The sequence below is a fragment of the Perca fluviatilis genome, chromosome 22 (genome assembly GCF_010015445.1).
Source record: "Perca fluviatilis chromosome 22, GENO_Pfluv_1.0, whole genome shotgun sequence".
NCBI classification, from domain to species: Eukaryota; Metazoa; Chordata; class Actinopteri; order Perciformes; family Percidae; genus Perca; species Perca fluviatilis.
In genome coordinates this window covers 17,789,892-17,811,941 of record NC_053133.1, presented here as the reverse complement: position 1 = coordinate 17,811,941, position 22,050 = coordinate 17,789,892, and the positions used below count along the sequence as shown (strand labels likewise).

The 22,050-nt window shown below is 40.8% G+C and overlaps 1 protein-coding gene across 4 annotated transcripts in view; it reads left to right on the top strand.

Annotated features, from left to right (window-relative positions):
- LOC120552245 (disks large-associated protein 1-like) overlaps window positions 1-22,050 on the top strand; it is a 92,907-nt gene that overhangs the window by 32,347 nt on the left and 38,510 nt on the right. For all 4 annotated transcript variants that reach the window (XM_039790104.1, XM_039790105.1, XM_039790102.1 and 1 more), the window contains exon 2: window positions 3,344-3,429. The gene's annotated coding sequence lies outside the window, so the exon portion shown is untranslated. The remainder of the gene's footprint in view (window positions 1-3,343; window positions 3,430-22,050) is intronic.

Below are 22,050 nucleotides of genomic sequence, written 5' to 3'. Positions count from 1 at the left end.
GTGTGTGTGTGTGTGTGTGTGTGTGTGTGTGTGTGTGTGTGTGTGTGTGTGTGTGTGTGTGTGTGTGTGTGTGTGTGTGTGTGTGTGTGTGTGTGTGTGTGTGTGTGTGTGTGTGTGTGTGTGTACGTATGTATGTGAGTGTGACTTTCAATCTGCACTGATCTTGATCTTCCAGATAAAGGTCCTTGCCTGTATGTGTTTCTTTGGGCTGTCTGCTGGCAGATAAGGAATTGCACCACAACTTCTGAGATGATGGTATGAGCTCTTGCTCCACAAATTCCACCTTTGTCCAAAATAAGCATCAACATCAGATCTGTACCGACTGGTATGAAGTAATGCTGCTGGGGCAGTGGTGGCCTAAAGGTTAAAGAAGCGAGTTTGGGACCGGGAGGTCGTCGGTTCAGTCCCCAGACTGACAGGATAAAATCTGGGTGGGGAAAGTGAAAGAGCGGCGCTTGTTCCTCCCTCATTACCACCACTGAGGTGCCCTTGAGCAAGGCCCTTAATCCCAACTGCTCCAGTGGAGCTACTCAGCAGCAGTTCAGACTGTGGTTGTACCGGGCAGCTTGCAGGTATGAATGTGATCAGGGCATTCCTGCAAAAGAGAGGTTTCCTCTCAGTGAACCTTCCCTGAATAAAGGTAAAAAAAAAATGTTTTTTTAATAAAGCATAGACATAATCAGTGCTTAAGTTTAAATAATGGCTCTGTCTATAAAATGGATCTGTGCTTCCAAAGTGTGGAGATAATGCATCATGCTGGCCAGGCAGGCAGCTCACTGCTGCTGCTGACTCAGTGCATGCATAGCTGGGGCTTGGGGGGTTAATGCAGCAGGACCACGGGCTGATCCACAGCCCATCCTCATCTGCCAAAACTTCAAAGGATGCCCTGACAGAGTCTAAATCGCCATCTCCTCCAGTCCAGGCTCTGCAAAATACTTCCCCTCAGTGCACAGGTCAAACTCGGCCTCATCTTTTATGTATCAATTACCCCATTGATTGTGCTCTAAGAGATTCATGAATACAGAAGGACCTGTTTCCGTATCACACTCCAGCATATGGAGTTTTTTTTTTTTTTTTTTTACAAGAGAGGAAATATTTCTCGCTTGTACAGCTCTTATTTTAATTCCCTCTTATTCTTTTTTCTGTGTTTCGGTTTCTGTTCCCCTGTCGTTTTTCATCCCTGTCTTATACCTCTTGCTGCATATCGCTCTCCCGACTTCCACGTATTTTGCATAGAAGGTCACAGTCATTTCCCCTTTTACAGCGCTTCTTTTTTCCCCTTTTTTTTGGTATTTATTGTTCACTCATGAATTATTCAGATTGCAGAGAGTGAATACAGTGAATTTGAGAGCTGCAGTAGACTTACAGGAAGCTCACTGGAGATGGATACTTTGAACTACTTCTTCAAGTCCAATCCACAAGTAAGACACAGCTCGGTAACAGCCATTGGGTCTGCTTTGCCTTTTCTGTTTACTTGCACAGAGAGCAGTGAAAGCTGTATTAGCATGTCAACGATTTGTCTCATGTATTCATTTATGTTCATCCCTTGGTTGTTTACTCATTCATGAATACATATGTTGATCCATTTTTTAACAAGCCAGCCCTCCTCACCCTCTCTCTGTTTCAGTACCTGTGTTTAAGTGTTGTGCATGTTATGCATCCCAGGAGAGTGTGTAATTGAAATTCTCCCCTGCAGAGGTGACATGATTGACAGAGAAAGAAAGAAAGGACACATGAGATGTGAAATCTCATATTTTAGTAAAGTTGTTCACTTGAAACTATGAAGCTAGATATTTATATTGCCATACTATCATATGTTTATAATGCTATCAATATTCATAACAGTTAAGGATGCTGTGTGGTATAAAAGTGTAATTTGCTTTGTAAATCTTCCTCAGACTGTGAGTCAATTTGGGATTACAAAGTTCTATGTGCAGTCTAAGTGGTTTTGAGATATTGAACTTGACAACAAAAGAAAATGTTTACACATAATAACAGGCAACTTAGAGGTACTCTAAATATAGAATATCAATAGCACATTTGTACATGGGAGTTTTCCAGGTGAGTTTCTAGTGAATGACAGAACCTTCTAATTAGGTGCCATCTCTGATGTAGTCACAGTACCTTTGAGTTATTAATACTGATGTTACTTCTTGCTAACAAACATTAGCGTGAGCGTTGTACTTACCATTAGCAAGATAGCTGACTAGCATGATAGAATAAATAATAGGTTAAGTGGGTAGTTTTGTAACAATTCTGCACCAACTTTGCATGAACTTTGGATTGCCAGACTTTGGATGTATTAGTATCCCTGCATCCTTGTCATGTGAAAAGGCAATGAAGCCCCCCTGGAGTATCAGTGCTTCCCCCCCCGACCTGTGTCTACGTGTGGGTGTGCGTGGGCAACCTGTCAAAACCAAGTCCCACCTGGCGAGCGTTGGGCAGACCACCATCTGTTCCGTGCCCCCACATTGAACTACCTGCCACCTCCTTTTCATCACCTTCATGGGATATCAGGAGATGGATGCTTTCTAGAGAATGAATTAGCAAATTGTTAGTTTATTCTCAAACAATATTGCATCTGGTTTGATAGGCTATTACAAGGGATAATTATGTAATTATCAAAGCTGGATGTTTCTTACGTAAGCATTTTTCATGTGAGAAAGAAATCCTGAACAACATGACAGGCCACTGCCGTGTGCTTTAAGAAATGGGAGCAGAGTGTTGGTAATCTGTGTACTTGTAAAGCAGAGTGAGTCATTCCTCCAAGACAAAGACTGGTTTCACCCTCCCTCCATACACCTCAAGGACTTAACACGCTAGATTTAAAGACGCTCAAATAGGGGCGACCTCTAGCTCACCCAGTAAGAGCATGCGCCACATGTAGGCTGAGTCCTTTGCAGTCCCCCATCTCTCTCCCTTCCCTGTCTATCCAGTGTCACCATAAATAAAGGAAAAAATAATCTTAAAAAAAAAGACGCTCAAATAGGTTTAAAATGAATTTTCTACCCATAACTTTTCTTCTTGCTGGTTTTTTAGTTCTGCATATGTTCCCTCCCTTCTTTCCTGCCGTTTCCCCTAGATGTTGCTTCCCAAAAGATGGGGTACAGTCTTGTGGTTTTTTTTTTTTCTTCTAAAGAAGAATTGTGCTATCCACCATGCCCCAGCATTTCACCAGTAATTGCAACATTGAAGTGAGTCTGGAAAAAATACAGGGAGCAAGAGCACAGCATGAGCATGTGACACATGGACCAGCACATTAGCCACCAGGGCACCACAGGAGTGTTTTTATGTGTTGTGATAAATTCTCAACCATGGACTCTCTGTCTTTGTTCACTTCAAGGTGGAGAGATGTGCATGCACCGAGGACGAGGAGCCTGGAATTAAGCACAGGAGCGAAAAGATGCCGAAGATGAGACAATAAAGAAGGTGAGTTACACTTACCTGTATGCTTTTTCTCTAGATCATACTGCCTACAGTGCTGCTATACGTAGCTATGGATGCAACTTGTATTGCTGTACAGGGAGTGAGTGCCTATATAGTGAGGTTCACTGAGGTAAAGCAGTAAGAAAAACGGTGACATATAATATCAACTCTGAATACTGTAATTTTTCACACCTGCACACTCACAATTCACCTTTGACCATTTGAGTTCAGCCTTCCATGCACAAGCTGTAACCTTAACCTGGCTTAGAGCACAATTAGTGGAACAGCATCTGTCAAGGTTGACAGCCTACCATCAATGGCAGCATAAACTGAACAGAAAGAGACACAAATGCTGAGCGGAGAGCGACAGAGGGGCGAATGGCGGGAAAAAGGGCGATGACGGAAAGATGTGGAGATGATACGAACAGACCAAATGAAAAGGAGGTTTCACAGAGGCTGTTTGGATTAAATGCTTTTTCCTGTTTGTATATTAACAACTGGTGACAGAGCAGATGGTGGTGGTGAGATAAACAGTTTAAAAAGTGTGCAAAAGTGCTTAATAGCGAGTAAAAGTGCTGAACATGTTCACTGTGCCAGGCATAAGTCAAGCACTCTAGCAATGTTGTGCAGACAGCAAACAGAAGGGAGGGCAAAGGATTTAGAGTTATTTTTAAAAACATTCTTGCTAACATTAGAATCGGACATTAGAACCAATGTTTTACTACTTTCCCTTGCTGATAGATGCTGTATAATACACAAGTGATCTATCCTGTTCATGAATGTTACATTTTTACAAAAAGAACTCTGTAAGAGTCCTAAAGGATTCTGGAAATGTCTTCACAACAGCTGTTAAACAGCATTCTCAGCTTTTCAAAGATCGCTGGGTATTTATTTTTCTGGAAAATCTGCTCTGTGACTCAAATGTAATGGTATCACATGAGAGGCACAGACTGGGGCTGACTGTGCTGTTTGCAAAGTTTCGTCAACCAACACTTTAACATTCAACAGTTCTTCTTTTCACACGTCTCATACATACAAAAGACTATTCCCAACCAAATGCAACCACTTCAATCATTTTTTTTATTTTTTTTATTTATTTAGTAATTAAAAATCAAATATAAATCATTCAGAATTTTTCAGAATGTCAAAATTTTTCCAGAACTAAAGTGTGTTCATAATAATTACAGCAGCTGCATCTGTATTAGAATGGGAATAGTGCATTGTCATTACCATGAGTGGTTAATATATAATCACGCATGGGATTCCATCTCTGGCTCAGTTCTTGTAGACGAGCCAACCCTGAACCCTGAGGCCTAGAGCCACTGCCAAAAAGCTGGATTTACAGCGAGCACAGCTTACCATTTGAAAACGTATCATTGCTCTGACTCGGGTCATCATCGAAGGCTATTTGAAAAGAAGTAATGTGGTTTACAAACAGACTCACAGCCAATGTGTTCTGAGGGAGGGAAAGATTTGACAGGCAGTGGGATAAACAGGTTGATAGCTGAGACCGTATCACAGAAATCCCACTGTGCAGTCACACTCTTCAATTTAACCATTTTTATTTCTTCATACACAGCAATCTTGATGTTTTCCTGTAAAAAACAACATTTTGAGTTTCCAACATCAAGCGGGTTTTCTGTGGAGTGTGTTTATGGAGATTAGGCAACGAATGAGTGTGTAATTAGGGACGATCAGATGAGGTAAATCTTGGCCAGTGGGAAGAAAGCCAGTGCGCTGATACTGGCAATCACAGCAGAACAGAACGGACACCCGGGGTTGGGTAGGGAAAGATAGAAGAGGAATGATTAAAGAATGGAGAAGGGTATGGTAGAGATGAAGGAGTGCCACCCAAAGCTGGACTGGACAGCTGGACATTACATACACTGCTGACAGTGGGGAGATGTGTGAGAGATTCTCCTCATACCATTACATTACATTTCAATACTCACAGATTAACAATAAACTGCCCGGACTAAGTTTATCTACTGTAGTCAGCAAGGCAACACATTTGTTTAGCTAGAGAGCTTTAACGCAAGGTGTTGTGATCCATTTCTTCCACTGCAGGCTACCAAAGAAGAGGTTTGTCAAGAATACACATTGGCATAAATAGGTTGCAGTAGACGATGCTAGTTCTTAGACAGTGTTTGATGTGAGCATAAAGCACTGAGCATGCGAAAGCACTTTTGAGAAATCAAGGGCAACATTTATTAATCCATCCAAGCTTTCAGCAACTCTATAAATAGTTCAGCGTTTCAAATGTTTTTGTGATTAAGGTATTAATGAGACCTTAATATATTTAAATGTAGAGCACAAGGAAATGCTCAGCTAGAACTTCCTTATCTTTGAGCCTCCCCAGTTCATTAATTCATAATAACACATTTCCAAACTAAATGTAATTTTTTTTCCCTACCTTTTCAAAGACTAGTTTGAGATTATATCTCTTTGTTGCAGAAATGAGACTCCTTAACCGTGGTTCACATCTTGAGTGTTGCCAATGATAACCTCTAATATTCAAAAAGTCAGTGTTATTTAATGTGATGTGTGTCACCTCATTACGACGGAGTTATCTGTGTACCTGAGCAAATTATGAAATGGGAAGCTAATTTAACTTGCTCAATGTGCAGCACATTTCACAGTTAATTTGGTCGTTCATGAAACACTCATCAGCATATCACCTTTACGCCCTCAATGCTTTGTTGACACCAATTGACACATGTTGGGGTGGCAAAGACAAGACAGTTATTTAATTTACTTTTTACCACATCATAAAAACTGAGACTCAATGATCATACTAACGTGAATAAGTTTACGTATTCTTGAAAATACAAAATATTCGACATTGCACTCAAGACAAATGCATTTAGTTTCCTCCCACGCAACAGTTGATCGTCTTTCACAATTAGCATTACTTACTAGTGTTTTAAACACTTGTAAATATAACTTTTAACTTGATCTGCATACTCTTTAGTGTCCATTGATAACCTGCAAACAGTGTTGGGAAGGATACTTTCAAAACGTATTTCGTTACAGAATACAGAATACATGCCCACAAATGTAATTTGTAACGTATTCCGTTACGTTACTCAATCTGAGTAACGTATTCTGAATACTTGGATTACTTCAGGATTACTTCCACATTGAATTGCGTTTTATAAGTGTAGGAATGCAGCTATCACATCCAGCTTACTAAACAGGCCTATAATGGTGTGTTCTTTTTATTCCAACTAGCTGAATGTGTACCTGAACAAGCAGATAGATTATTGTATTGGTAGTCCCGAACTGCATATTACAAAAATCTAACCGCAGTCTTGCTACCACCAGCTAATTTTAGCTAACGTTAGCTAGCATGTCAAACGGGGCTAGTCAGTCTTTAAACGGCTCTGGAGCTAGTAAATCAGCACGTAGGAGTAACTGTATTCTAAATACCAACTATTTAAATTGTAACTAACGGAATACAGTTACTCATAATTTGTATTCTGAATACGTAACGCCGTTACATGTATTCCGTTACTCCCCAACACTGCCTGCAAATAATATCCCTGTAAACATTAGCCTGTGAAGTGTTGCTTTTTATTTTCTGTCTCCACGCGCACTCAGTGTTTGTCCTTTTAAAAGATCAGAACATTCTGAACATTGTTGAATGAATAGTGAGCCAATAGTGTAATTGCCCTGAAAAATCATAGATTTGTGAATGTTTCCAGCTTGAGGAGGTTTTAATATCCAGAAATATTGATTTAATGGACCTCGGATATACAAATAACATGTAAATTCTTAAACTGAGAGGTATTTTGCTTTTAGGATATTGGCTCTTATAATTCTGGCCAGCTGGAGCGAATCATAAACAAACAAGAGTTAATTAGAGGCAGACATAAACATGCATCTGAAAAACAACTCCATGCTGCAATAGCTTTGTGGTGCATTACTCAGTTTCTCATCTCATGTCTCTTTCTCAATGTCTTTCTATTCTTCTTTTCTCTTCCATTTAAATGTTATTTATTATAGATGTTCTGCCCTGAATGACATGCTGACCACAGCTACCAGCTCTGGGCACAGGAAACAGCCACTGAATTTCTGCTGAAGAGGAACGGTCTCAGTAATCTGAGTTTAGCAACAAGGCCCCAGTCTTGAGTCTTTGATAGACGTTGGCTAAACCTGTGTTGACAGGAGACATAATTGAGTCCATTTTGATGGCATTAGCCTTGGTGATTCCATTTAGTTGGGAATTTTCATGCCCTCTCTCCGTGTCGCCAAGTTTTGATGAGAGATCAGCTGGGAACCGTCAGATAACAGTGCCTGTTCACCTGGTTTGACACCGGCTCTCTGTACAGGCAGCATGTTTGGTTGAGGCTCAGATCTCCACAGTGTGCAGGGAGAGATGGAATTATTCCTACTAGCCTCTGTGTGAGTGTGCGTTTGTAGTGTGTGTATGCATGGCGTTGTATTTGTGATTGCTTTCCTTGTGTATACGTGTGTCGCACTGGATATGCGTCCACCAGCACTCATGCGAGAAGGCGGCGGGTTAGACACCCTCCCCCCAACCCTCTTGCTCAATTGGATCTCACTCCCATATCTGTCAGGCGTCTGTTGATGTGTCCTCAATGTGACATGCCACCCACAGTTAAGGAGAGGCACAAATCATCCAGCTTTTTCTCTTTTGTTTACCCGAGTACATCCCATTACCAGTCTGTGACCTCTGCCCTCAGAAGTTAAGCAGATAACCTTGTGTTGCTCTTAGAGATGTAGTCGAGGTGATCTCATGAAAATGTTGGTCGTCAACCAATTATGTAAAGTGTTTCCCCAAAAGAAATGGACAGCTGGCTGCCTGGGTAGCTCACCTGGTAGAGCAGGCGCCCATATATAGAGGTTTACTCCTCGACGCATTCGACTCTGACCTGCGGCCTTTTGCTGCGTGTCATTCCCCCTCTCTCTCCCCTTTCTTAAAATGCCCAAAAAACTGATCTTGGAAAAAAAAAAAAAGACAAAGAAATTGACAGCTAAATTAGCTTTTTTTTTCTGCAAGCTTAATTATTTTCCAAACTGGAGGGAGTTACTTTATTACAGAATTATATGCACTTCATAAATTATTGTTTGGTATCGGGCTTCATTGGCACTTTGTTAATACAATATGTAATCTTTATTAAGCATATCAAGCAAAGGACAGTAGTAGGTTTTTAGACTACATCAGCTAAAAGCATATCAACACTTTAGCTGTGTGCACTTGAGGTCAGCTTTGTTTCCTGACATGTAATTAACTGTAGAATCAGTTGTTTGAAATCACTCTGGTCTGAAGACACTTTTGATGCCTCTGGTAGCAGTTTGATGCTAAAGCTGCCTGACAGTGGCAAGTGACTGTACTATGCATACTGTACAATCAAAGTGCATACACACACACACACACACACACACACACACACACACACTGCTTGTTTCAGCAGGAAATGTGGGTCATTATGTTTTTTTTCATAAAACAATGTCAATGCTTTGCAAGACGTGCAATGATGCATCACATTTTTTGTGAGTGGGCAGAGGATTAAAACTCATAGTAAGGGAGCTGAATATACACAGTTTAATTGTCCATGTTCAGTTTTTTGTTCTGCTCACAAGCAACTGCATGAGTGGAAATAACAGCTGTAATGAAGCAGCAGCAGCAGTCTTGTTATCAGCTACAAGTGTACAAACACAGGAAAAATGCCACAAGGAGGGAACAGTTGTGAGCCTTACGCTGGCATTAGCAGCATTAGCATCTTTTTCACATGTGGGTCATGGCCGCGGTTGATGGATGAGGCTGCAGTGTGTTACGTCAAGCATGCACAGAGATGCACAAACACATACATACAGCCTGACTCTTCAGGGTTCAATTTAGTTATCACCGTCACAGCACAATGCCGCTTCCACATAGTCCAGGATTAGGCCCCTCAGATTTCACAGTTCTTAAGAGAGAATATAAACAGGAAGGTTATTATTCTGTGTGAGCACCGATAGAAATGTGCACATCCAAACACACGAGGAAGCTTTTTACCTGATGTTTCATTAGCTTGTGTGTTGGCAGGCTCAGAATAGCTCGATTGTTAAGCTGTCCCACTTTGAGAGGAATTGTGATAAAATGCATATTAAAGAAGACTATTAAGCACTTTATTTTCATACCATATAAACTCATGATTAGAATATAATTTGTAGCACTTTGATTGTAGCACAAAATCATGAAAAATAAATAAATCATTCAGAAATATTGAATTCCATCCCATTTTATACTCTCCACTCGTACAGATGGATGAGTGTTAGTAAGGCAATAGGCCACAAATAGACACCAAAAACAGCTTCAGTATTCCTTGGCATAGATTCTACAAGTCTGTGGAACTCCACTGAAGTGATAAATACCATTCTCCAAAGAGATATTCCATTATTTGTTGTTTTGATGATTGTGATGGAAAGGCCCAGGTATACTGGAAAATAACTAGTTTGATGTGCCGTCCTACCACGTTTAAAGGAAAAAGTGTTTGTAGCTGTTCTCAATTGCCGCTGTTAAAGGTGGGGTACGCCTGCTGTCATAGGTGTTTTATTTGAGTTGAGATCTTGTGGTCTGTGAATGTCCTAGCATGTGATGTACATACTTTTTATACACACTGTTCAGTGACCCCTTGTGCCCTGTAGATCTTTTATCATCAGGCTAAATTTTTTGTATCATACTCAGAATAAGTCTTCTCCTTTCCTTTTAATAGGACCACAAACATACAATAAAAACGCCCCCACAACAAATCACAGCCACCAGACCGTCGTTCATCACATTTCTCATTTATTCAGATTCTTCTTAATTTGTCACTTTTCTTTAGTGCACACTGTATGTATGTTTTATTTTCAGTTATGCAACCATTTGTTCACACTGGACTTCCAGCTTTTTTTTGTCCATCTAACAGTTTAGTGCAAATTATTGGGCCCAAATCCAGCTCTGTCTACTTACTGTACATGAGCAGTCAGTATGACATAAAGGTGATTTCACAAATTCTGTAGTACTCCACTAAGTGATTTTATTTATCAGAGATATTAAGTCCATAAGTATCTTTTTTAATGTTTTAAAAAAATGTTTCCAATCAAAATTTCTATCCATTCTCTAAAAAATAGTTGATGAAGCTGGGCTTTAGTCATCTTTCACTATTTCCTTGCTTGCCCTGTGGATACATGAAGATATACTGTAAAGCATAAAAAATGACTGGTTATGTTGCTGCTCTCCACACATATGATCCCAGAGCGGTTAGTACATATGAGTTCTCATTAGCTGGGATGAAAACACATTGTTTTCCACCAGAAAATCTATTTGTTGCCATGGTGATGCTGTCCTCCCTTGTCCAATTTCCTTGCCTGCTTTTTATGGATAGATTTATTTATTTACAGCTTTTTTATTAACATTTTTTTTCAAAATGTTTATTGGCTGTTCATTTTAGATATAAAGAGAAACTTAATATAATAAATTAAAAACTAAACATAAATTATAAGTAATTATAGAGGGAAAAAAGAAATGTGTATACATATAGGATATACACACTGTAATTTAAATGTTTGTGGAGATCATTTGGAAAGGCTCAAAGTGAACTTGTATAGTATTATTATCCTCTAAAACACTTACTATGGTTTGGCTCCTGGGCAATAAACTTGCATCCATATTCAGTATCTCTTGTCGGTTTTTATCCAGTTTATTTTATCCATAGTTAAAATGTACTTAGAAAAAGAAAAAAGAAAGAGTATCTTAATCACTGGATTTAATGTTGCAGTCCGTCACAAGGAACACTACAGCTGATACTACAGGTTTTAGGGCTTCATTTTCTGAAAAAATTAAGTTTGAAGGGGGATCACGTGACCAGCCACCACTATGGTTGCAAGAGACTGAGGCTCACACACTCACCTCCCTATTTCACTAAATAACCAGGTCTATTACTTTCTCTTCAAAGCCAAACTGTTTTGTCTGTTATCACGGCGACTCAGTGAAACACCTGCAGGCACGAAAAAGCTGGGTCTTTCTGTCGCCTAAACTATTTACTCGTTCAGAGAAATTTGTTAGCATGGCGGTGGCTAATGGAATGTTAGCTAATTGAGCAACTGATGTGAACGCATTATCTATCATGGAGGATATAATCGCTCGGGTTTTGGAGAGGCAGCTAAGTGTGCTTGAATCAGTGATCTACAACGCAGTGAAAGAAGTGTTTGCGGAAATTAATGCCTCGACCCAACACACCGAGGCAGAACCTGAGATTCAGGAAATTATGGTATGTGAGCCGGAGCAATCTGACATTCACATTCACAATCCAGCAGCTTCGGTTGCCTGAAGGAACTCAACTACATGCTGAACGCAACTCAGACTTGTTTAGCCGCCTGCCCGCCCTGGGAGCGATCCACGGAGGGAGAGAGTTCGCCTTCCCTGCAGCCATGGAGCCAGGTGTTTTCTGGCTGGAATTAGAAGTGGAGGAAGACACGCTACATGCAAGGGTCTCCCCAAGCCAAGGACCGTTACCGACAGAGGAACCGGAGGGCAGCGGTGGGACTTTGCGTTCGGTGCCGGGGCCGCGACTGGAGGACTCCGCACCGGTGGACTAATGGTATTTGGGCTACTGTACAGAGTTTGACTGGAGGACGCTGTGTGTAGGTTTTGGAACCAACCTTTGAAGGGACATCTAACCAGGCTGTAGGAAATGATGAATGCTGGCTACTCCGTCTACTGTCTATGCTTTTGTGGACATTTAACCGGGCTGAAAAAAACATGATAAATCCTGAGGACACGGTATGTAAGTTTCGGGGGCAGGCTTTAAAGGGACACTTAACCAGACTGAAAATACATGATAAATACTGGCTGGTCAGTTTAAAGTCTATGTTTGTTAACATTTAGCTGGACTGAAAGAACATGAGGGATGCTGTCTGTTCAGCTCATAATCTTCTTATTGCTCCAACTAGATTGGTGTGTTTTACACATACAGTATTTCACAAAAGTGAGTACACCCCTCACATTTTAGTATATATTTCATTATATCTTTTAATGGGACAACACTGAAGAAATTACACTTTGCTACAATGTAAAGTATTAAGTGTACAGCTTGTATAACCCCTCAAAATAACTCAACACACAGCCATTAATGTCTAAACTGCTGGCAACAAAAGTGAGTACACCTCTATGTTAAATTCCCATAGAGGCAGGCAGATTTTTATTTTTAAAGGCCAGTTATTTCATGGATCCAGGATACTATGCATCCTGATAAAGTTCCCTTGGTTTTTGGAATTAAAATAGCCCCACATCATCACATACCCTTCACCATACCTAGAGATTGGCATGGATTACTTTCCGTAAAATCATCTCTCAATGCTAATCAAACCAGCTATTAGGCTAACTGACATAAAACCATGCCAATCTCTAGGTATGGTGAAGGGTATGTTAAGCAGGGCTTGCGACAGGAATGTCCGCTATCCCCCATGCTATTTGCAATCTCTCTTGAACCGTTAGCCCAAGCCATAAGGCAATATAAAATCTGTAATATCCAGATTAAATCCAGTAGCAGCTCAATATCATTATTTGCAGATAATATTTAGTTGTACATTGCTGATCTTGAGGACTCTATTCCAAAAATTCTTAAGATTTTCAACGAATTTGGCTCAATCTCCGGCTATAAAATTAACTGGAATAAATCTATTCTTCTTTTATTGAACAACAGGCATGTGACATCAACCATTGGTGTTACAATACCAACCCAAAGCAAAATTACATATTTGGGAATCACCATACACGCATCCCTACAGTGAGTTGTCCAGGACAACTATGAAACTATATTAAGTAGTGTTCAAAGGGATCTGGCCAATTGGTCTGCACTGCCGGCATCACTACGCTCCAGGATTGCTGTTGTTAAAATGAACCTAGTTCCTCCTGTGAATTTTTTAAGTACAATGATCCCCTTACCCCCACCGATAAATTTCTGGAAGAAACTTGATACCTTAATTCGGCAATATATTTGGAATAATAAACCACCTAGACTAAAATACTCTACCCTGCAACGTACCTCAAACACAGGAGGCTTGGCCCTCCCCAACCTTCAGCTACAGGCCCTCAGAGTGAGGATGGACCCCTCATCTACAGTCCCATGGAGAGAAATAGAACAAAACCTCACTGGAAGTCGAAGAAAGCAAAACCTTGCCTTTGCAGGTGTGTGTCCAAGAAAGTGTATGCTAGCCTGTGGCCCTATTATCACCAACACATTGACTCACTTTAAACAGGTGGAGGAGCAACTATGCTACATCAACAAGTGGTATTTGAACACACCAATTTGGCACAATACACACTTAATGTCTGGTAACAAACCCTTTGCTTGTAAGCAGTGGCGTTACAGAGGCATTTACACTGTAAACCAGTTATTCAATGAGAAAGGTATGTTGAGTTTTGAAGACCTTAGAGCTAGATTTGAGGTCCCCAGGACATCCTTCTTCTTGTATCTGCGCTTAAGATCAGCCCTAAAATGTTATGGTGTACCATGGGGAAACGCAATTGATTGGGAGACAGTTTGGGAAAACATTTTCCATTGCTACAAGAACCCAATCACCAGCAGATCCACTTCAACATATGTCATTGGACTCCTCAGAAGGGATGCATCTCTAAAGTCATTCCCAATCCCTATTGCATGTTCTGTCAACCTGGACAAACTGGAACTTTCCTGCAAATGGTCTGGGAGTGTGAACAGGTGCATGAGTTCTGGAATAAAACAACATCAATAATATCTGCTGTGATAGGATGTCGACTTCCTACTGACCTGATTGTGTGTTACTTAAAGTGATGGTTCGGAGTAATTCACCCTAGGGTCCTTTGCACCATGACCTCGAGCCAAACACCCCCCCAGAAGCTTTTTTCACCTGGGTCGAACATTGGGAGAGTTAGCTAGAGTAGCGTTATCAGCTGAATAGCTTAGCGCAGGGGCTAACGGACCCACGTTTGTATCTTGTAAGTTACCCCACTAATAATGCCCGAAATGATACCAAACGTCTACAAGTAGTACAAATAGGTTATGCGCTCATAAAACGATGGATTGGAAAGTTTGTAAGTACACCAGAAGTTTATGAACACTTGCATGCTCTCCTCAGCTCTCTGTTGCTGCTGCTGCTGCTACCTGCAGTTAGACGAGTGCTTAGGGCCGTCTACAAATTACTACACCGAAAAGAGTAAAATATTTATTAATTCAATGATTAAATAACGTAATGTCTCCAAATTTACCTCAATTATTACTTGTCTCCTGCTAGTTATACTACAGCATTTACTTTAAAAAAAAATTAAATCAATAAATATTTTTGATGCATCTCTTTTCGGAAAAAGCAACTCTTAGTTTTTATTTTTAATTCCATAACACAGTAGTTTTTTTTAGCCTTGTGACCTGTTGCCTTTTGTGAAAGTGTTATACACTGTGCACCGTTAGATCCCTACTGCTTTATATATCATATAATATCATATCTTACTGTAAATGGTACCCTTCAAAGTGAACAGATGGAGATGTCTTCTTTATCCTTGACTCCCACTTTATGTCCATGATGGATTCAACCTTAAGCCATACAATAGCAATCTCAGTGGAGTCATGGCCTTTAGTTATGAGTCAAAATGTCAGTTCAATCTTTTTTCCTTTAAAGATCAAGGTATCCATGAATGAGTACATTCATTTTTATGAAAAAAGGGAAGAAGGCTTTTCAGCACAGCAATGGTATAGTCTGAACTTTTCTAATATGTTATTGCAACTACTGTATTCCTACATGTAGTGTCTACATGAATCCATCATATGAGATGTCACTTTAGGATTGAGTTATTTCCAGTGAATGAAATGTTTTTCGTCTTCCGTGGAGAAGAAAACAAAGAATGAAACAAAATTAAAGATAAATAGGCATATCATAAAATAGTTATAATTTTGAAATGCTTTTTACTTCGATATGTACTTTCAAACCTCCTGTGATAACTGGAGAATTACATTCAAATGTTGTTTGCCTCCATTGCTGCAATTTCACCACACTTTCCTGTTGTTGAAGTTTTGCAAACAAGTAGCGCAAGCCTCAGTGACAAACAACACCAGTCTTTCTCTAGATTTAATGCCTCTGTTAATTTGTTTACCTTGATCAAATAGACCTCATCACTTGAAGAATTTGTCTCCAGAATGTGTTTGGTGTGTACTGCACTATAACTCAGCACAGTCACTCCATTTATCAGAGAGAGCCCTGACAGTCAGCCTAATTAGTTTGGTTGTGACAAAGGAGCTGTCTTGTGGAAACAGAGAACATCAATCCATGAAGGCATGTGTTTTCATAATGCAGCCCATAAAGTGAGCAGAAACATGCCTATTAGGTGTCGGGTGAAACTGCACCTACGAAAGGGTCTCATCATCTGTTTGGTTAAAAAATAAATACTTTAAAGATGCAATGTAAACATGTATTTATTTGTCAGGTTATTTAGCATGTTTTGATAAGATGCCAAGCAGTTATTTCACTCCTGGGTGTTTTTGAATAAAGTCTGTATACAAATTACAATGGAAACATTCATGTCCATCTGTAGCAAGGCAGAGCATTTACTACTTTTTTATATCACTCACTATTTTACAGGGAAGATTCCATTGCTGAGACTTCTGCTATTAAAGTGGACATAAATAACATTAAGTTTTGTTTCATTAGTTCCTTTTTAAAAACGGTCTGTGGACTGTTCCGAGTAAATGTCATCTTTAAAGACTTCGAGCACCACAAACAAAATTCACCAAAATCAACCACTACTGTAGTTTAGTGGCAGCAGACGTCTTAAAGGAAAATAAATTAAAACCTGAGAAAATTAAACCAAAGCTATCTTTATGACTGGTGCCACCTGGAGTGAATGGACATCCCAGTTCATGTCAAACAATGACACAGAAAGAGGGGAAAAAGCACAGAGACTTCTAAACATTTTTTTTTGTTGCAAGCACAAAACTAAAATTTGAGAAGAACAATATAACGTCACAATCAAGTATTCAAGAAATGTAGCATTCTGTAGCATTCTGTGCACGTCAAGATATTTTGTATTTTCACAGTCAAACCTTCATTGCTGAATGATAATTCAGTATTTAATAATGAAGGCCTACTGTCATCCTCTTTCTGTCTCACACATAGAAACATTGCGTGTGTACAATATCAACACCTTTATATCCAGTCTGTGCAGTAATATCATGCAATAGCTTCGGACTGCAAATGTTAGCAGGATGAAGGCAAAACTTCACTTGACCTGAAACATTGAGATAAAGTGCTGTACTATTTCCTTTGGTTCTTCACAAAAGCATTCACGCACACACATAAGATGAGCCATGTCCACTGAGGGGATTTAATGCCCCGTGAGCGCAGACTTGTAATGTTTTCTAACTTTGGAGAAATCATTGCCAGGTTTGAGCGAGAAGAAGAGCCCTTTTGTAGCCTTGTGGCCTCTGAAGGCCTTGAGGAAGCTCTGTATGCCCTGAGCTCCGTTTGCAACCAGCGTTTGATGTCGATTGAGGAAAATAGACTAACTGCAATCCGTACAGCAGCCTTTTATTTTTTACCAGCAAGAGAAGCTGCTGCAGTCTTCTCACACTAAGGCATATTGATTTCACCACTTCCTCCAAAGATGGTATGCAGTAAGTTGATGTTACTTTGCATTTTCATACCACCTTTGTTTATTTGCTTTGGTAAGTCTCAAAGCACAGGGTGAAGTAAAGAAAATTAAGAGTAGATTTGACCACTGTGAGGCTGTATGCAAGATTGGCTACTATGTAAGAAAAAAAAAAATCTATTTTCCATTTATCTCATCTCAGCCCAAAGAAGCATGGCATCTAAATAGAGTTTAGCCTGCTGTGCTGATTCAGTGCAGGTGTTAATGGGCATTAACATTCATAGCCTGACTTGTTTTATCTACTCCTGCATTTTGTTTGCACACCTTGCTGTTCAGCACACAATCACTTTATATTTAATGAAGTCTCAGTGGTTTTCGGAGCCTGTTCACACAAAGTAAAAGGAGCAAGTTGTTTGGGTCTCCTTGATTTTTTGTTTTGTTTTGTTTTGTTTGCTTGTTGGTTTTGTGTTGTGGAGATGGGTTTTGAGCACTATAGTTCATGAAATTGTTGTACTGCTGCTGGAGTAACTCAATACAAATCTCCATAGTGACAATTAACTGATCACTAATCCCTTCCACAATCGTCCAATTGTCCAATCATACCGTAAGAACCAGGAACTAGTCATGGCATGACTGTCAAGGTTTGGATTTTTCTTACGGTGTGTTGAAGCGGTGTTCGGGGCTCTAGTAAGAACAGTATTCTGCATTCTGAGATCGGAGGGTGGTGTCTTTTTTTAAACTGCATTCGTTAGCATGTCCAGCTAACTAGCTTACAGTCTACCGTAGTAATCAAGCATTACCCAATCCAAGGAGTACATCATAAACTAATTACATTAGTTTGCAAGGTTATAGGTTATGTTAAAAAAAGCCCTTTGGTCTGTTGCTATTCAATGATGTTGCTTTGCTTCTATCTCTTCTACATGGATCATCAACTGGTGAGGATGCTGACTTTTTGCTTCATGTAGCTTCGTCTTTTGGCTTTATATCATGTAGCCATCAAGTGCATATTTAAGACCCCTTTTAAATGTTTCAAAACATAGCATTAGGTGACCAAAAATAGGCTACTCACTCAATGGTCATCTGCCCTCTCGGCTCTGCTGGTCTTGGTTGTCTTTTCCAGTTAGTTTTTCAGGATCCTCAAGATCCAAGTGAGTAAAACTCTATGTATATTAATGCACACACAGGCTCTCTCTGGGTTGGCATCAACGACAGCATCCAACAATAACTGAACACACTGAAATTGACTACATTTACCATAATACCAATTGGACATCCACATCAAGGGTGGCATATTTTCCATTTTAATTAGGTCACTAACTATTGCAGTTGACAAAATCTGCCAGCAACAACAACAAAATTGAAAGTCAGCGGATCAAAATGAGAAGCCTGCTTCAGTCTATACCTTCTGAAATCAAAGACCTATTGTTTTAAAAACTACTAAGAATTTTGTGTGTCAAATCTGCCACTTTTATCATTGAAACTGCATTATGTGCTTCATGAGAATGGAACACTTGACAAGCGTAACATCAGTAACTAAAATGGGTGTGGCTTAGCAAACGACCAATAAGCAACATGCATGGAAAGACAGATTACATCCTGACAACAACTTGACAAATATATTGTGTTACTGTTTCAGAGTTGTAATATAGCCTATCCAGTTGTTGTGCTATATTGAGTGTAAAGTTGTTTGGTCTGATACCGTAACCACTGAGGTGATTTTAACCCGGAGTGACCTGGCTGACACGCTGATGTTAACATGCTGTGTAGCATTCAAGAATCGTCTGACTATGTTGCATTGCAGAATAACAGTATGTTTATTTGGTTAACCGTGTAACATTAAATGTCCATTATTTCATGTTTTCAGCGATATATCCATATACAATTAGACAACTTTAGAACAAAGGCTTTGGCGCCAATGCACTCCAACATCACAGCATTCGGTGTCACAGCGTTAGCGGTCAAAAACCATTTGCTCTTTCCGGGCCAAACGCCTGCCGGCAACAATTTGGAGCTTACCTTTATAACCTTGCCCCAGGTAATACCACAGCGACACCCAATGTACATACAAAAAACAACACCCAAAATCTGAACACTTGAAACAACATATTTGGCTCCTACACACCGGTCCGTAATTGGCAATGGATAGAGGAGATGACAATTCAAACAAGTCAAGACTCATAATGGTCAAGACAAACAAATTTATACTCCATGCAACAAACAGAGTTTTGTCACTGGCCTTTCCAAGATGTTGGCTTTAGTCTGCAATCTTACAGACCGCACAAGCCCCAGTTTGTCTGGAAAACCCGCAAGAACCTTGCCAAGTGGCCAAGAACCACGGGGAGCAGAAGAATCCATTATTACAACAATATCTCCAGTGATCAAACTCCTTTTCTTCTGGTTCCATTTTTGCCTTTCTTGAAGCAAAGGCAAGTACTCCCGTACCCATCTCTTCCAAAAAAGATCAGAAGAGATGTAGACCAAAAAAGAAGAGATGTACTGCACTTGTCTCCATCGTCTTCTCACATATTGATCATGAGGCTCGAACACTCCAGGTGGCGAAGCTGGTTTACCCATCAGAAGCAGAAGATGGTTAGGAGTGAGAGGTTCAAGGTCAGTAGGATCGTTCGAGAGCTTAGTAATTGGCCGATCATTTAAAATGGCCTCAGCTTCGCAGAACACTGTATGAAGTCCATCGTCATCTAATGTCTGTTGACGTAAGACAGAGTTAAGAACCCTTCTCACCAGGCGGATCATCCATTCCCACACACCGCCATGGTGTGAACCAGCTGGTGGATTAAAACTCCAACGAATTCCAACCTGCGACAGAACTCCTTGAATCCTGTCATGGTTCAAAGTAGCAAGAGCCTTCCTGAGTTCCCTTTCTGCCCCAATAAAGTTGGTACCATTGTCTGACCTCAGATGTGTCACCTGTCCTCTTTGGCTGATAAAACATCGCAGAGCATTGATACATGTGTCCGTTTCCAGGGATGCTGCTACTTCCAGATGGATGGCCCTGCTCGCCATACAGGTAAATATAACTCCGTATCGCTTACAGGTTGATCTTCCCTTCTTTACTTCGACTGGTCCAAAGTAATCTACTCCCGTGTTTGTGAATTGCGGTTGATCAGGAAGGATTCTCACCTTTGGGAGGTCTACCATTTTCTGTTTGACTGCTCTTGCATTATACCGGCTACACAGGACACATTCAGCAATGACCTTTCTGACAGCTGAATTGGCCTTGGTGATCCAAAATCTCTTCCTCACTGTGGACAGCGTATGAGTCCGTCCACCATGGCCCAGATTCTGATGTGCATGCTCGAGAATAAGCATAGATACATGCTGATCCTTGGCGAGAATGAGGGGATGTTTGGCTTCCTCGGGCATGGCTCCTCTGTTCAGCCTTCCTCCAACTCTCAAGAGCCCATTCTCCACCATTGGATCCAGTTTGTATATGGAACTGTGCCGACTTACTGTTGCTTTCCCAGATAACTCTAGATAGATAACTCAGATAAATCTCCTGGCTTGCCGTAAGCATCCGTCCATCCTGACTGAATGGTTAGCCGCAGCAGCCTCTGACTGCTTTCTCAGGTGGCTCCGCATCAGTAACATGGCCTTTAACCTGAGAAACCATGCCACTGCTGTCTTAAGTCTCCTCCATGTAGTTGGGCATGTCTGACTTTCCCAAAGTCCACTGGCTTAATGCACCTGTCCACATTGAATGCAGCCAGCAGATACAAGTCTTTTAACCACCTTTCCCATTGGTGTAATATGTCCTGTGGTAAAGCATCATCCCATCCATAACGCCTCCGACATAGCTCTTGCTGCATCATTTTGGCAACCACAGTGATAGGTGCCAGAAAAACCCAGAGGATCATACACTGAGCAGTTCACTGACAACATACCAAGTCTCGTGAGAGTCTGTTGTTTTATCTCCATCTTAAACCTGAAAGAGTCGGTCTCCACACGCCACTGTAAACCCAGAGCTCTTTCTACTGGAAGCTTGTCCCGATCCAGATCCAACTCCTTTAGGTCTTTAGCCCTTTGATCTTTTGCGATGGCTTGCAAAACGAAGCGACTGTTGCTGATCCATTTTTCCAAGATGAAGCCTCCCTTTCTCCCTCAGTGGCTGAGCTCTTCAAGCAATCATCCACATAGAAATTCCGCTTAACACATTGAAACACTTTGGCCGAAAACTCCGCCTGGTTATCATCAGCAGTTTTCCTCAGTGCATAGCTTACACAACTAGGAGATGAAACAGTGCCAAACAGGTGTACCGTCATTCTATACTCCACTAGCTCCTTATTTACATCACCATCTGGCCACCATAGAAAGCGAAGAAAGTCTTTGTCTCCCTTGGCAACCTTCACCTGGTGGAACATGGCTTGAATGTCACCCATGAATGCCACAGGTTCCCGCCTAAAGCGAGTAAGAACTCCTAGCAGTGAGCTGGTAAGGTTAGGACCCTGCAAGAGCTCACTGTTTAACGAGACTCCTTGACAAGTGGCTCCACAGTCAAATACCACACGAAGGGATCCTTTCTTTGGATGGTGGACACCATGGTGAGGGATGTACCACACCCTCCCAATCCCACGACGCAGCTCCTGCTTCGGTACTTGCTCCGCATAAGTCTTACCAATTAGGTTAGTCATGTACTCTGCATACTCCTGGTGCAAGCATTTGTTTTTAAGAAACAGTTTCCTCAATCCCTCGATCCTTTGTTTAGCCACTACAAAGTTGTTGGGCAGACAGACTTCCTTGTTCCGGGATGGCAATTTCAAACAATATTTCCCATCTTGAAGTACTGCTGCGTGATCCATGATTTCAAGAAATCTGTGGTCTTCTCTGGCCTTTTCTTCTCCTCTGTATTCCTTTCATTGAAATCATGGTTGTACTGATTGGTTAGCATTTCTTCCAGTTTACACACCGATATCCTGTTCACCATAGCTGAGGGAAGCAACACTAACTACCCATCCCAGCACAGTTCTAATAGCATACAGCCCATTCCCGCAGCTGTT